We start from the raw sequence: 13,128 nt of genomic DNA on the forward strand, positions 1-13,128 counted from the left end.
AAGGGAGGGGGAGAGAGAAAGAGAGACTGGTTGCCTCCCACACGCAGGCTGGGGTTTGAACCTGCAACCCAGGTACATGCCCTTGACCAGGGATTGAACCTGAGACCCCTAGGTCCGGTCCACAGGCCGATGCTCCCATCAACTGAGCCACACCAGCCAGGGCTACCCCACCCTGTATAGGTCTCAGGGCTGGGGAACAAGGAGTGAACAGCATTAATAAGAGCTGTTCTTGCCAACGCTGGTTAGACTTTCCGTTATGTTTAGCACTTTTACTGATATTGCAAATGCTTCTGTCCATTATATTTTAAGAGGCTAACATTTGTGCATAGAAAAGCTATACAATTTTTGTTTTAATATTTATTAGCAGTCATCTTAGTATATTTTTATTATTTCTGAAACAGTGTTTTCAATGGACTGTCTTGTTCTTTTTTATTCCAGGAGATCAATCTTATCTGCAATTTTAATTGATAAATTGGCCTCCTTTTATAACTTCTATTTTCAAAATTTGTATTTACTTGCATTTCTAGAGAAGTGTTAAAGAATAAAGGGAATGGTGGTCATTTTTTCCATGTATGTATGTATGTCTGTATACCACACATATACACATACACATACGTGCATAAAACCATATTCAGCAATACCCATCTATTTCTGCTAAATATTAGAGACATATGTTCAAGTTTATCAAATGGCTTTTAGGCATTTTTAACACTTACGGAGCTGTTTATATGATTTTTCATCTCTTTTTAACTATTACTTTGTTCAATTATATGAATAATTCTCCTATAACTGAATCTGTATTTCTGGAATATAGCCTCACTTACTTGTGGTGTATTCACTTTTTAACATAATGCTGTGTGATTCTATTTGTGCTTATTTATACTAATAAAAGGGGAATATGCTAATTAGGGCGGACATCTTCCGGACGTCCTTCCGGACAAAGCCACGGTGGCTGCGAGGGCCAAGGCTCAGGCAGCCACAGGCGGCTGTGAAGGGCCGAGGCGTGGCTGCGAAGGGCCCAAGCTCAGGCCAGCAGTGGCACCAGCAACAGGGTAATGGAGGTGGCATCTTCCCCTGATCTGCCAGGTTGCCTCCCGCAGAGGGAGGCCAGACTGTGGCTTAGGCCAGGGATCAAGGCAGAGGTGGTTAGGGGCGATCAGGCCAGCAGGGGAGCAAGTTAGGGGCAATCAGGCTGGCAGGGGAACAAGTTAGGGTTGATCTTACCAGCAGGGGGCAAGGTAGGGGTGATCAGGCTGGCAGGCAGAGGCAGTTAGCCTAAACTAGCAGTCGGACATCCTCTGAGGTGTCCCAGATTGGAGAGGGTGCAGGCCGGGCTGAGGGACGCTTGTGCATGAATTTTGTGCACCGGGCCTTTAGTTAATTCATAAAATGTGCACCAATATTCATAAATAAGATTTTTAAGAGTAATTTGTGTGTGTGTGTGTTTTGTGTGATCTTTGTCAGTGTTGTGCTGGCTTTATAAAATAATTTGGAATCTTTCCTTATCTGTGATCTGGTACTGTTGGTACAGTTTAAATGATATTGGAATGATCTCTTCCTTGAAGGTTTGATAGAAATTAAAACAGCCAAACCGGGATTTTTTTGGAGTGGAGTTTGATGAACACTCAGTTTCTTCCATGATTATTGGTCTGTTGGGGTTTTCTAGTTCTTCTGGAGCCAAACTGATGGTTTATATTTTCTCAGAAAACTATCAGTTTTGGTTGGTTTTCAACTGAATTTGCATGTGGTCAAGCATGGTATCCTCTAAGGATTCTATTTTCCCTGTAGCAGTGGCTAGTTCCCATTTTTAATGTTCGGTTTCATGTATTTGGCTATTAGATTATCTAGACTTAAAAAATCATCACATGACACATGATCCCCACGCCCCTACGAGCTGCCGGAGCCTATGCACTATGTTCACAGCCCAGAAATCGAGGAGCTGGAACCAGGGACGAGGGTGAGGAAGGTAGCGAGGGAGGGGCAGCCTGACAAACACAAGTCATTCATCAAACACGGAAAAGGGCAGAGAGCCTGCTCACAGAGTCCCTGGCCTTGAGCCCCTGCAGCTCCTTTCCCAGCTCCTCGCACCCAGTTCAACGCCAGCTCCCACCCTGCCTTCAACACCCAGCTGGTGCCTCCTTTCCAACCTCCCCTGACTTCCCAGGGAAAAGTTGGCACTTTCCTCTGACGTCCCAGGCTACTTTTTTGTTTAAGTTGGAAATAATTTCAACATAAAACAGGTAAAAATATAAAACCAACAGAATTGGCCAGTGGTAACATTCTGTCATTTGTGCTTCAGATCTTTTTTGTTAAGTGTTACTGGCAAATGAGAAGGCCTTCCTTTCCCCCTGTCCCAGCTCCCTTCCCTCTCTGAAGGTAACTAGAAGCATAAACTCGGTAGGAATGCAACAGGGCAACATGTCTGCATCCATAAATCATAAATAGTATTGTTTTGTGATTGTTATTAACATTGAATTTTCGCTAATGGCATTATTCTGCATTTCCCCTTTTTTGCAATATTGTTTTTGAGATTTATTCACGTTAATATGGAAATGTGTATGTATATACCAGCTTTATTAAGGTACTAGAGGCCCAGTGCACGGATTCGTGCACCTGTGGGATCCCTTGGCCTGGCCTACGGGGATGAGGCCGAAACTGGCTCTCTGACATCCCCCAAGGGGTCCCAGATTGTGAGAGGGCAGTTCTTTGGTGACCCACCCCAGATTCGGGCTGCCTCCTCTCTGGTTCTGGGTGCATCACCCGAGAACCACAGCTGCCAAGTCACCACAGCTCGGCAGCTCCTGCATTGAGCATCTGCCCCTTTATGGTCATTGCACATCATAGCTACTGGTCAGATGGTTGGACGGTCAGACAGTTGCTTAGGCTTTTATATATATAGATAATTACAAAACATAAAATTTCCCAAATATATATATATATGTATCCTAGAGGCCCAGTGCAAGAAATTTGTGCACTCGGAGGTGCCCCTCAGCCCATCCTGCGCCCTCTCGCAGTCTGGCAGCCCTCAGGGATGTCCAACTGACACAGTCGGACATCCTTAGCGCTGCCGCTGAGGCGGGAGAGGTTCCTGCCACCGCCACTGCGCTCACCAGCCATGAGCCTGGCTTCTGGCTGAGCGGCACTCCCCCTGTGGGAGCACACTGACCACCAGGGAACAGCTCCTGCATTGAGCGTCTGCCCCCTGGTGGTCAGTGCACATCATAGTGACCGGTTGTTCTGCTGTTCAGTTGATTTGCATATTAGCCTTTTATTATATAGGATTAACTGCTGTATAACATCACAGTTTTAGTTGTCTACTCCATTATCATAGATACTGAAGGTATTGAGGTTGAGACCTCTTTTTTGTGTTTCAAACATTGTGCCCTAGATATCCCCGGAACTGTCTCCTTATGCACACGTGTGAGTTTCTGTAGGTAATTATACTCCTAGGTTTGAAACTGTTGGTCATAAAATATGTACATTTTCAGCTTTAATTGCTATTGCCAAAATGTCCCCTGATGCTCTGTACTGCCGTTATTGTAGCATTTCTGAAGCTGTTGTCATGATCTGTTGACTTGCCTACCTGCCCCTTCCCCAGGAATTACCGGTGCACATGTGTGGGACTGGCACTCTCTGAGCACTTGATAGATGAAAGGATGAGCTCACTGTCTAGTAGAAGAGACAGATTGAAATGGGAAAAGTACATTAAAGGTTATGAGACCTCCTCTGGTTGCCATCCAAGAAAGGCTTCATGGAGGAGGTGGCATTCAAATTGGGTTTTGAAGGGCAAGGAGACTCTGAACCAATGAGGATGGAGAGGAGGACAAGGACAGGGCTGGAGGAGGAGGTGGATGAGACAGTTTGGACATGTTTGATTTGCTAGAGTAGTGGTTCTTAGCCGAGCAGGGAGTGGGCAGGGTAGAAAAGCAGGGTGTGTGTATTTTGTAAAAACTTCAAGTTGATCTGATCCACCCTGCCCACCCAGGAGAGCCCCGGAGCCAGAGCAGAGGGTGAGGGAAGGGCCAGGAAGCAGGAGGGCAGGCTTGAAACGATAGTTTGTGCTTAATCCCAGGTGAGTCTTCCACGGCAGGCTCTGGGGAGCCAGTGAGAAGTGGCCGGGTCAGAGCTGGGCTCAAAGATGATTCATCCAATAAGCAGGCAGACAGTCGAAATATCCAGCCCTGGAATAAGGCCTAGACCCGGAGCCTGCTCACCAGGCTCTGTCGGGAACAGATCTGAGCTGCCTGGGCTGGGTTTCCTTCCCGGACCCACAGGAGAGCTCTGGGACCTGGGTCCTCCTGCTCCTCCACTTCGCAGCTCTATGAGCCCAGAGTCAGGGGCTTGCACATTGCTTCCTGTCCCCTCCGTCCCCACGGCTCCATGCAGGTGCTTGATCCAGGGCCCAAGGAGCCCCTTCATGAAGCCTGGAGCCAGGGCCTGGCTGTACTGCGTCTCCTCTCCCTGCCTCGGCTCAGGCTGGGCCCCCTAAACACACCTTCAATGTGTGTGTCTCAGGGCGTGGAGTGGGGGTGGGTGAATCCAATCTTTCCATTGCCTGCTGTCCTTCCGCAGAACCCAGCTCTGGGCACCCTGCCCAGAGTGGAGAGGAAGGGGAGAAACGCACGACCTTTACTTCCAAGTCCTTTTGTCTTAAGCAACTTCAGCAAAACCACCAGCAGTGCAATAGGTGAGCTGGGGATGTGCCCGCTAGGCTCAGGGGGAGGAACACTCCCCTGGGGTCAGACTACTGTGGCGGAGGCGGGCGGGGTATGGGGGGGAGGACAGTTGGGTTCTGCCACATCTGTGCATGTGTGTGGTTGTGGCATTTACTGCCTCTCTGAGCCTCAGCTTTCTCATCTATCAAGTGGGCTACTCACACCCACTCTGCCTCCCCCTGGGGTGTGCAAAGGATTAAAAAGGGGGGATAAGGAATGTGAGGTGGCTGAGTGGCACCAGGACTCAGGCCAGTGACACTGTGCAGGCTGTTGTTCTTCTAGTACCTGGGAGGGCCTCCCCGAAGCCTGGCCTAATTCCCAGGCCTGGGCACACGAAGTCCCAGCCCAGGGATTCCTCACCCCCAACACTTGTGTGCTGTACCCCCATGCTTGCCAATTCCCCCAACACCCTCTGAGAAGATGTCCCCCTCTGCCAGGTCTCCAGGCATCTGGGGTTCATTTGAAGGGAACAGCTCAGTTCAAAGAGAGCCTGGAGGAATCAACATGTTGGTCAGCACTACCAGCCCAGCGACCCCTGGGCAGCCTGCCACTGAGCAGGTAAAGGGGCGAGCAAATAGAAAGAAAGGGGCTCTCAGTCACTAAGCACATGCTGGGCACCTTTCTGCTTCTTCCCATTCACCCGCCCCCCCCCCCCCGCCCCCGATGGTCCTGTGCTGGGATTACTTCAGCATGTTGTGAAGGAAAGATTCACAGAAGAGAAGTGAGCAGGCTTGAAGCAGGTGGGAACTCAGCTCCTCAGTGCCTCCCAGGACTTGCCTTGTCCTCCATGCCCCCATAACCCCTCCACAGCACAGCTGGTCTCCCACGGAGCCCAGGGTGAGTGTCCAGTGCCTTCTGTGGCATTTCCAGCCTATTATCAACCACTGCCACTCAAGACACCCCAGGCGATGAGGCCTCCACATCAAGAACTCAACACAGCCATCTCCCAGGCCAACCGGCCATATGTCTCTCTCCAAAGACCTCAGGATGCCTTGCTCTTTGCCAAGACCCCGTGGCCTGAGGCCAGTGTCTCTCTGACTGGACTCGATTGTGAACAGACTCAGCCAGGTTTGGGAGGAGGCTCCTGTCCCCAGGGCCACCTTCCTTCGTGAGACCACTCAGTGATGGGGAGGAAGGCTTGGCTTCCCGCTGGAAGCTGGCCTGGCCCCTCTGCTTCTGAGGATGACAGAGGCCCTGACTTGGCATGAACAAGGGTCTGCAGGCCCAGGGTGGTGTTGTATCTCCGCCACCCACAGCCCAGCTCTTCTGAGCGCGTCGTGAGGGTGCGGGTGCAAAACCGCAGAGTCGAAGGGTGGGAAAAGCAGAAGGCGAGAGTCTAGGACACTTGGATCCTGGTTTTCTAAGTAGGTTCAGGCTTTGTTCCCTTTGGGAACATTACCAATCACCAGGAGGAGGCAGGAGGTGACAAGGAGGCACCCTGGGCCATGAGCTGCCTCTACATGTTTCAGTGCCAGCCCCAAGGGTGCTGGGAAGCAACATGGCAGCTCAGGTGCCTACCCTCCCCTGGAAACAAAGGACGCAGAGTTCTGGCTGCAGGTGATCTTCTTCTAAAGAGCCACCCTCGGTTTGCCCAGAGCCATCCAGACAGATCTAGAACAAGAATACATCATACCTCTAGAGCTGCCCTCCCCACACCCCCTGTTCTCATCTCAGCTCCCTCTATGATCCTATTTTGCATGAGTTGCACCAGCCAACTCATGGGCAAGAACAAGAATCTGATCGATACCACTCATGCAGGTAGGTGTGTAAGCTGAGAAAACCATGCTCTCCCAGGACAGGGAAGAGGCATGAATGCTGGGCCGGCCTCAGGCAAACAATGCACTCAGAGCTGCTGATCTCACTTGAAGTTGAGCACTTCCCCTAAGCACTTTTGTTACAGCCATTCCCACTCGAGGCCCTGAATGCCCTGTGGGCTGCCATCTTGGACAACGTGTGCAAAGAGCTCCCAGAACCTTATGCCCATTATCTCTATGGTTCTCCCACCAGCTGCTCTTCAGGAAGAGAGTCCATGGGATTCGAGAATCAATGGGGAGGATATAGGCCTATAGGAAGGTCCGCTGTGCTGCCAGTCACCAGCATTTTATGGAAATCCTATTAAATATCACAGGCAGCGAGGAGGGGGAAAGGAGGTCCTGGGGCCAAGACACAGCTTGAAGTGGGGGTGGGGGGACAGCCTGCCTTCCAAGCCTAGAAGGGTGCTCTGGACTGGCCCTGGGGGTAGAGGGAACAGCCACCGTTCCCCCGTGGAGGCCGGGAACAGATGGCTTCAAATGAGCCCAGAGTCTCCAGGAATAACACTTCCCATCTCTAATGAGCACTTGACAGGTTTCCAAAGCCTGCCCATCCATCTGGGGACGGTGTTTGCATGCCCAGCTGTCAGGTAGGGAAACTGAGGGCAGAGTGCCAGCCTACAGGGGCTCTGGTCCAGAACGAGGCTGCAAGAGGCTGTCTTCCCACGGCCCAGAGGCCTCTGCCTCTGCCTCTGCCTCTGCTCGCTGGGAGGGACATGCCACCCCTTTCCCGGACTGTGAGGCAGTGGCCTTCCTCCTGGAGAAGAGCCGGCAGGGACCCTAGTGGCACCCCAGCAGAGGAGCCCGACACATGGCGGATCCTCTCCCCTCTCTGGCAGCCCGGTCTCATCTGGTTTCCTGGGAACCCCAACCTCTTCCACAGGCCACCCCAGTGATTACTGGGGATCCTCATGCAGCCAGGGCATGCTGTGATCCCCAGGAGCCAGCTTCCGAGCTCTGGGCTCAGAGGGTGTGTCTGAAACACACACAAGGTAACCCCCTTCCACTCAGAATAACGGGCTGGGCAGAGCCTCCGGTCCTGCGATGCCGTGGGCCCCTCCTGCTGTGGTCACCGCTGCGGGCACCAGGCAGGAGAGGTAGCTGCTCTTGGCTCCGAGAAGCCCCTAGAAATTGTGTGTCCCCTGTGGCTGCACAACGAGAAGACGACCCAGTCACTTTGGCCCCCTGTTCAATTTGCTTCTTTCCTACGTCACTTGAAAACGTATCTTAAAGGAAGAGAAAATGCTGGGGCTGTTATTGTTACTGACACCCCCTCCACTAACCAGGAGGCGCTCAGGGCCTCCTCTTACCAGGGCTGGGACTGTGGGGGGAGAGAGGAGGGAGGAGGAGGCCTTGTCCAGTCTGCCCTGTGGTGGGCAGGGAGTCAGGAGGCCTGCATGTAGGTAAGAGACCTGGAGAAACTTGCCTCATTTTCCTCATCCACCCAAGGAGGCTGGCAGGCTCCAGCCCTAAACTATCGCTCTCTCCCCACCTCAGTTTTCCTCCAAAGAAAGGCCTCTGCCCCATGGAGAGGGAGGGCAAGGTGAATTCGGGAAAAGCTCCACTCTAGGGCGAAATCCCAAGTCCATTTCTCCTGGGGACAGGAGCTGGGAGAGAGCAGGGATGAGGGGATACACCACGAGGGTGATGCTGAGAGAAGGCAGACTGGCCAATGTGGTCCTGCAGCCTCTGCCCCAGCAGGCGTGGGCTGGTCCCCATCCTTCCCCCACCGGCCTAGGAACTGCCACGTGGCTTCCATCAAGGCTGGAATCGGAGCCTGCAGCCTGGAACTGGGCACCCTCTCCCCGAGGCCCATATACCCTCGGCTCAGATGAGCATTTTTCATGAGCAATTTTTTCCTGTCCCCAGACAATTCAGATCCCTACAGTGTTCCCGTGACACCCTGGAGCCCCGTGCGGAAGTTGTAACTCCCTCCGGCCTCAGGGATGAGGAAAGGGGCGCTGCGTGGGGGAGTCCACTCCAGATTGGACTGGAGGTCTAGAGCGCAAGACTGGCCCCTGGCCCTCCCGAGAGCACTGGGTCACGGCAGTGCCTGGGAGGCCAGCTCGGTAGGACCTGCTAAGTGGTCTCCGCGAAGCCGCAGCACCCCTGAACCTCAGGCTCCCCAGGTCCATCATCCAAATGCAAACGTTCTCTCTCTAGGCCAAGGCAGGCAGGAAGCTTTCTTTGAAAGCATGGGAGAAAAGGCAGCATCCTTTGCCCCTGCGGGCCCGGGAGCCCAGCCCACCCAGCATAGAATGCGACCCCAGGCGGCGGCAGCTCAGAGGCGACGCGGTGGTACCTCCTCCAGGCGGCGGCGGCAGCGCGCACCCCTCCCAGCTCAGCCCGAGAGTGGGCGGCACAGCCCCGGGGAATCCCTGGGTGGGGGTGGTCCAAGGAGGCAACTCCCAGCTGGCTGTCAGCAGGAGGCCGGGGACCCCCAGGCAAGCCTCCCGCCCACCCTCCTCCCCCACCACCCAGTGAAGACGGTCGGCCCAGACACGGCCACCCAGCCCTCCCGAGTCGGCGGCTCATTCCATCCACCCTCCCCTGGGTCCAGGCTGGGCCACAGCCAGCGAGGCCGTGGCGTGTGGCGCAGTCGCCCCCACCCCCAACCCCTCCCACTCAGAGGTCCCTGAAAGCACAGAGCACGCAGCCCTCCCCCCATCCCCTCCCCCTCCCCTGTTGGAAAACCCGGATTCAGCGCTCCTTCTCCCAGCCGGATGGATGCCTGGCTCAAACCACCCGCGTGCTCACCACTTCTGCGCCCTCCGTGCCACGGCCCAGCCCCAGGCAAGGTGTTCAGGCCGCGGCGATGCGGTGACAGACACTCGCCCCGGATCTGGGAGGAGACTGCCAGCGGGTCCTCCTCCTCACCGGGTGGGTGAAGCCAGCCCCCCTGCCAAGGGACAGTCGGCAAATTCCCCCCTGCACCACCGCGGGAGCGGCATCCCGGCTCCGCCCGGGCAGGAGCCAACCTTGGCCCCGCCCCAGGCTGCTCTGACCCTCCGCTGGGGAAACCCGGGCGGGACCATCTGATACAGAGGCCCAGGCTCCGCCTCAGAGACCCAGACCAGGAACCGTCTGCAAATTACCACCGCAAACGCACAAGGCTACCGGCCCCTGTCTGCCGTCGCTCTGGGCCTCCCCTGCTGTCTTGCTACTCTCTGCCTACTCTCCAGCTCTCACCCCACCCCAAGCTGTCCACGGAGACATGTTCCTTACCAGCCTCCCCAACCCTGCCAGCCAAAGCGTAAGAACAGGACACCAAAAAAACGCACAACCCCACAAAGGTAGCAGCACTCGGCCCCACCCAGGGACCAGCTCCTGGCACCGGCCCAGTGGCTGTTTCCGCCTCCTTCTTCCCTAGCAAAGGGAAGATCCACACACTGGCCACAGCCCCGCTCAGGAAGTCCAAGGGAGTGGGCTGGGTCATTTCCAGTTTGCTGTGGGGCACAGTCCTGCAGGTCTCCAGTTTCATCAAAAGCCTGGCCACTCTACTAGAGGGGACTAGTTTGGAGGCAGGAGCCAGTGTTTGAACCCCCAAAGATCAGTGTGAAAAGTAAGGGGCAGTAGTCAACAGCCACTCTCGCTCTCTCCCAGGGAGGGGCCTAGGTGCGTTTATCTAACAGACATTATCCAGTACTTGCTGTACAAAACGGATGGAAGAGGAGGGGTACTAAACAGAATGTGAACGTGGCTCTCCATCGTGTTATAATGGGAAGAAATTGTTAGAGATGTGAGCAATATAATAAGAAAGTGATGGAGGAAGCAGTGTGCACACAGGGTTAAGGGGGTGGGGCTCAAAGGGTAGCTATGCTTTCAGGGGTTGGCTCCTCATAACCAGCAGCACAGCGCCCCCTGCAGGTGGGCACACCCTGATTATGTCTCTCCTTGCCATGCACCTGCCTCCCACCCCCACCTCCTACCCTCTGGTTCTTCTGATCCAGCCGCTCTATGAAAATTCAAAGTGAGCCACAAGACACATTCTGTCAAGATCTGTCCGTTTCTTCTCTCGCTCACCCACTCGTTAGTTTTTATTCTTTCATGAGACAGTAAGGCGTTTGGCCATCTATTGTACAGGAGCAAGAGGGCATCAGGGGAGTGGTTCTAGCCCTGGCTCAGCTGTTAGTGTGCTGTGCAATCTTGGGTAACTTGCTTGATATGTCTGTTTTCCCTGTCATCTACAATACAGGAAGCATTTGGGCTAGTTGGAGGTCTAAGGTCCCCCTGGTCCAAACATTTCTATTACTCTCTTCTAGGATAACAAAGATGAGCCAGATAAAAATAAGAGCAGTGTTTAAGAACTCTAGCTGCCTTGATTTGAATCACATTGGGCCACTTAAATATAGGACTTGTCCTCTCTGAGCTTCATTCTTTGCATAAATAAAATGGGGGAAATAATAATAACAACCTTAAGTCGTGAGGATTAAATGAGATGTTGTATACAAAGTAGGTGATGCTCAGTAAACATTAGTTGCTGCTGCTGTTATGGTACTGGGGGAAGAGTAGAACCTGGACAGAAGCAGTTTGTCCTCTGCCAGCTTCCTCATGACACGTGTCTGACCCCAGGGAGGAAGGACCAAGGAAGGGTCTTGTGCATGGAGGTGATTGCTGGTCCTTTAGAAAGGCTCTGTGTTAAGTGGGGAGAGCATGGTCTTTGGATACAGTTGAACCTTGATTTAAATCTGGGTTCTGCCTCTTACTTGCTGTGTGACCTTGTACTAGTTACTTAACCACTCTGAGATTAATTTTCACATCTGTAAAATGGGCACCATATGCAAATGAAAGGAGCCAAATCATAGTACCTAACTCAATGAGTGACTGGGACTAATACAACTAAGTTCTAGGCAAAGGAATGTGAATGGAAGGGATATGTTTGCTTCTGGGACACATTCTTTACTCTCTTATTTTTAATCCTCACCCAAGGACATGCTTAGAGAGAGAGGGAGGGAGGGTTGAAGGGAGGAGAGAGAGAGAGAGAGGAGAGAGAGAGAGAGAGAGAGAGAGAGAGAGAGAGAGAGAGAGAAGGAGAGAGATGTGAGAGTGAAACATCGATTGGTTGCCTTCCATACAGTCCCTGACTGTGAATCAAACCTGAAACCCAGGTATGTGCCTTGATGGGGAATCAAACTGGCAACCTTTTGGTGCATGGGACAATGCTCAACCAAGTGAGCCACTCCGGCTGGGCCACATTCTTAAAAAGAAGCTGCATGCTGTCCACTTCCCCTTGTGCAAACTGGACTGTGGGCATGGGCAGTGGTCGGCAAACCGTAGCTCACAAGCCACATGCGGCTCGTGAGCCGCGGTTTGCCACTCTGTTGACTAATGAGTTTGCCGACCACTGGACTAGACGAAATGTTACTGTGTAGTTGGAAGCTGTGAAGATTAGGCAATTGTGGCATATTGTGTGCAAAGAGGTAAAGGGTAGTATATGACAGTGGTCGGCAAACTCATTAGTCAACAGAGTGGCAAACCGACCACTGGGCATGGGGATGGAGGTGACGGGCAGCTCTGATGATGCCAACAAAGTCAACACCCTAGGGTTGGCCAATCAACAAGACATTAAGAACCTGAGTTAATGCTGACCTGGAGGAGAAGAGCCCTGGACTGATGACCACCTTGGTCTCTATGACAGCAGCTGAACCAGTAACCTCACTGATAAAACTAGCTTCCTGATTTTCAAGGCCACAGCAGATGAGCAGGGGCATACTGGAAGGAGAAAGGACATAAAATAAAAAAAATTAAAAAAGCAAGCACCATGAAATCAGCAGAAGTCAAGAGCAAGAGGAAGTAGGACAACTGTGAAAACTCAGAAGTTTGGGGCCATTTGGTTCAGAGTCACTCCATGAGGCTTGGGGACATCATTGTATTACAGGGTAATATTAGAAATATGCTACTGACAACAACCCTGAATCATTAGGAGAAATATAATGTTCTGATTGAAATTTTATTTTAAAAGGAAAGCAATTATCCTATCTAATAAAGAGGGAATATGCTAATTGACCATCACTCCATCACAAAGATGGCTGCACCCACAGCTGAGGCCAAGTTCCCTTAAGGAATCTTAACGAGCAATCAGCAGGGACCTGAGGCGACACCCTCCCCCGCCCCTGTGGGGCTTGACAGGGGACCTCAGGCTGCGACCCCCACCAGGTGGGGCTTGACAGAGGACTTCAGGCCACGCTCCCCACCCTGGCACCATACTGGGGGACCTCAGGCCGCACCCCCACCCCAGCACTGGGCCAGGGGACCTGAGGCTGTGCCCCCCTGCCTGGTGGGTCTTGACAGGGGACCTCAGGCCATGCTCCCCACCCAGCGGGGCTTGACGGGGGACCTCAAGGTGCACCCCCAGTGCTGGGTCAGGGGAACTCAGCCTGCACCCCCCGCCCAGTGGGGCTTGATGAGGGACCTGAGGCTGCTCCCCCCTGCCAGTGCCAGGCTGGGGGACCTGAGGCTGTGCCACGTGCCCTGTGGGGCTTGACAAGGGTGGGACTGGCTGGGTCTGGATCTAGCCCAATGGGGGGGGGGCGGCTGGGTCTGGGTCTCATGCGATTTTGAGGCGCATATGGGTGGGCAGGGACTTGACTCTGGGTCCCCCT

The 13,128-nt window shown here is 53.3% G+C and overlaps 1 protein-coding gene across 2 annotated transcripts in view; it reads right to left on the bottom strand.

Moving 5' to 3' along the window:
- TMEM63C (transmembrane protein 63C) overlaps positions 1 to 12,194 on the bottom strand; it is a 67,599-nt gene extending 55,405 nt beyond the window's left edge. Inside the window, exon 1 of one of the 2 annotated variants that reach the window (XM_054715880.1) lies at positions 12,116 to 12,194. The gene's annotated coding sequence lies outside the window, so the exon portion shown is untranslated. Of the gene's footprint in view, positions 1 to 9,283; positions 9,339 to 12,115 lie in introns of those variants that run through there. The other variant, XM_054715882.1, reaches the window with a different exon arrangement.
- Positions 12,195 to 13,128: the final 934 nt, after the last annotated feature.

The sequence above is a fragment of the Eptesicus fuscus genome, chromosome 5 (assembly GCF_027574615.1).
Source record: "Eptesicus fuscus isolate TK198812 chromosome 5, DD_ASM_mEF_20220401, whole genome shotgun sequence".
NCBI lineage: Eukaryota > Metazoa > Chordata > Mammalia > Chiroptera > Vespertilionidae > Eptesicus > Eptesicus fuscus.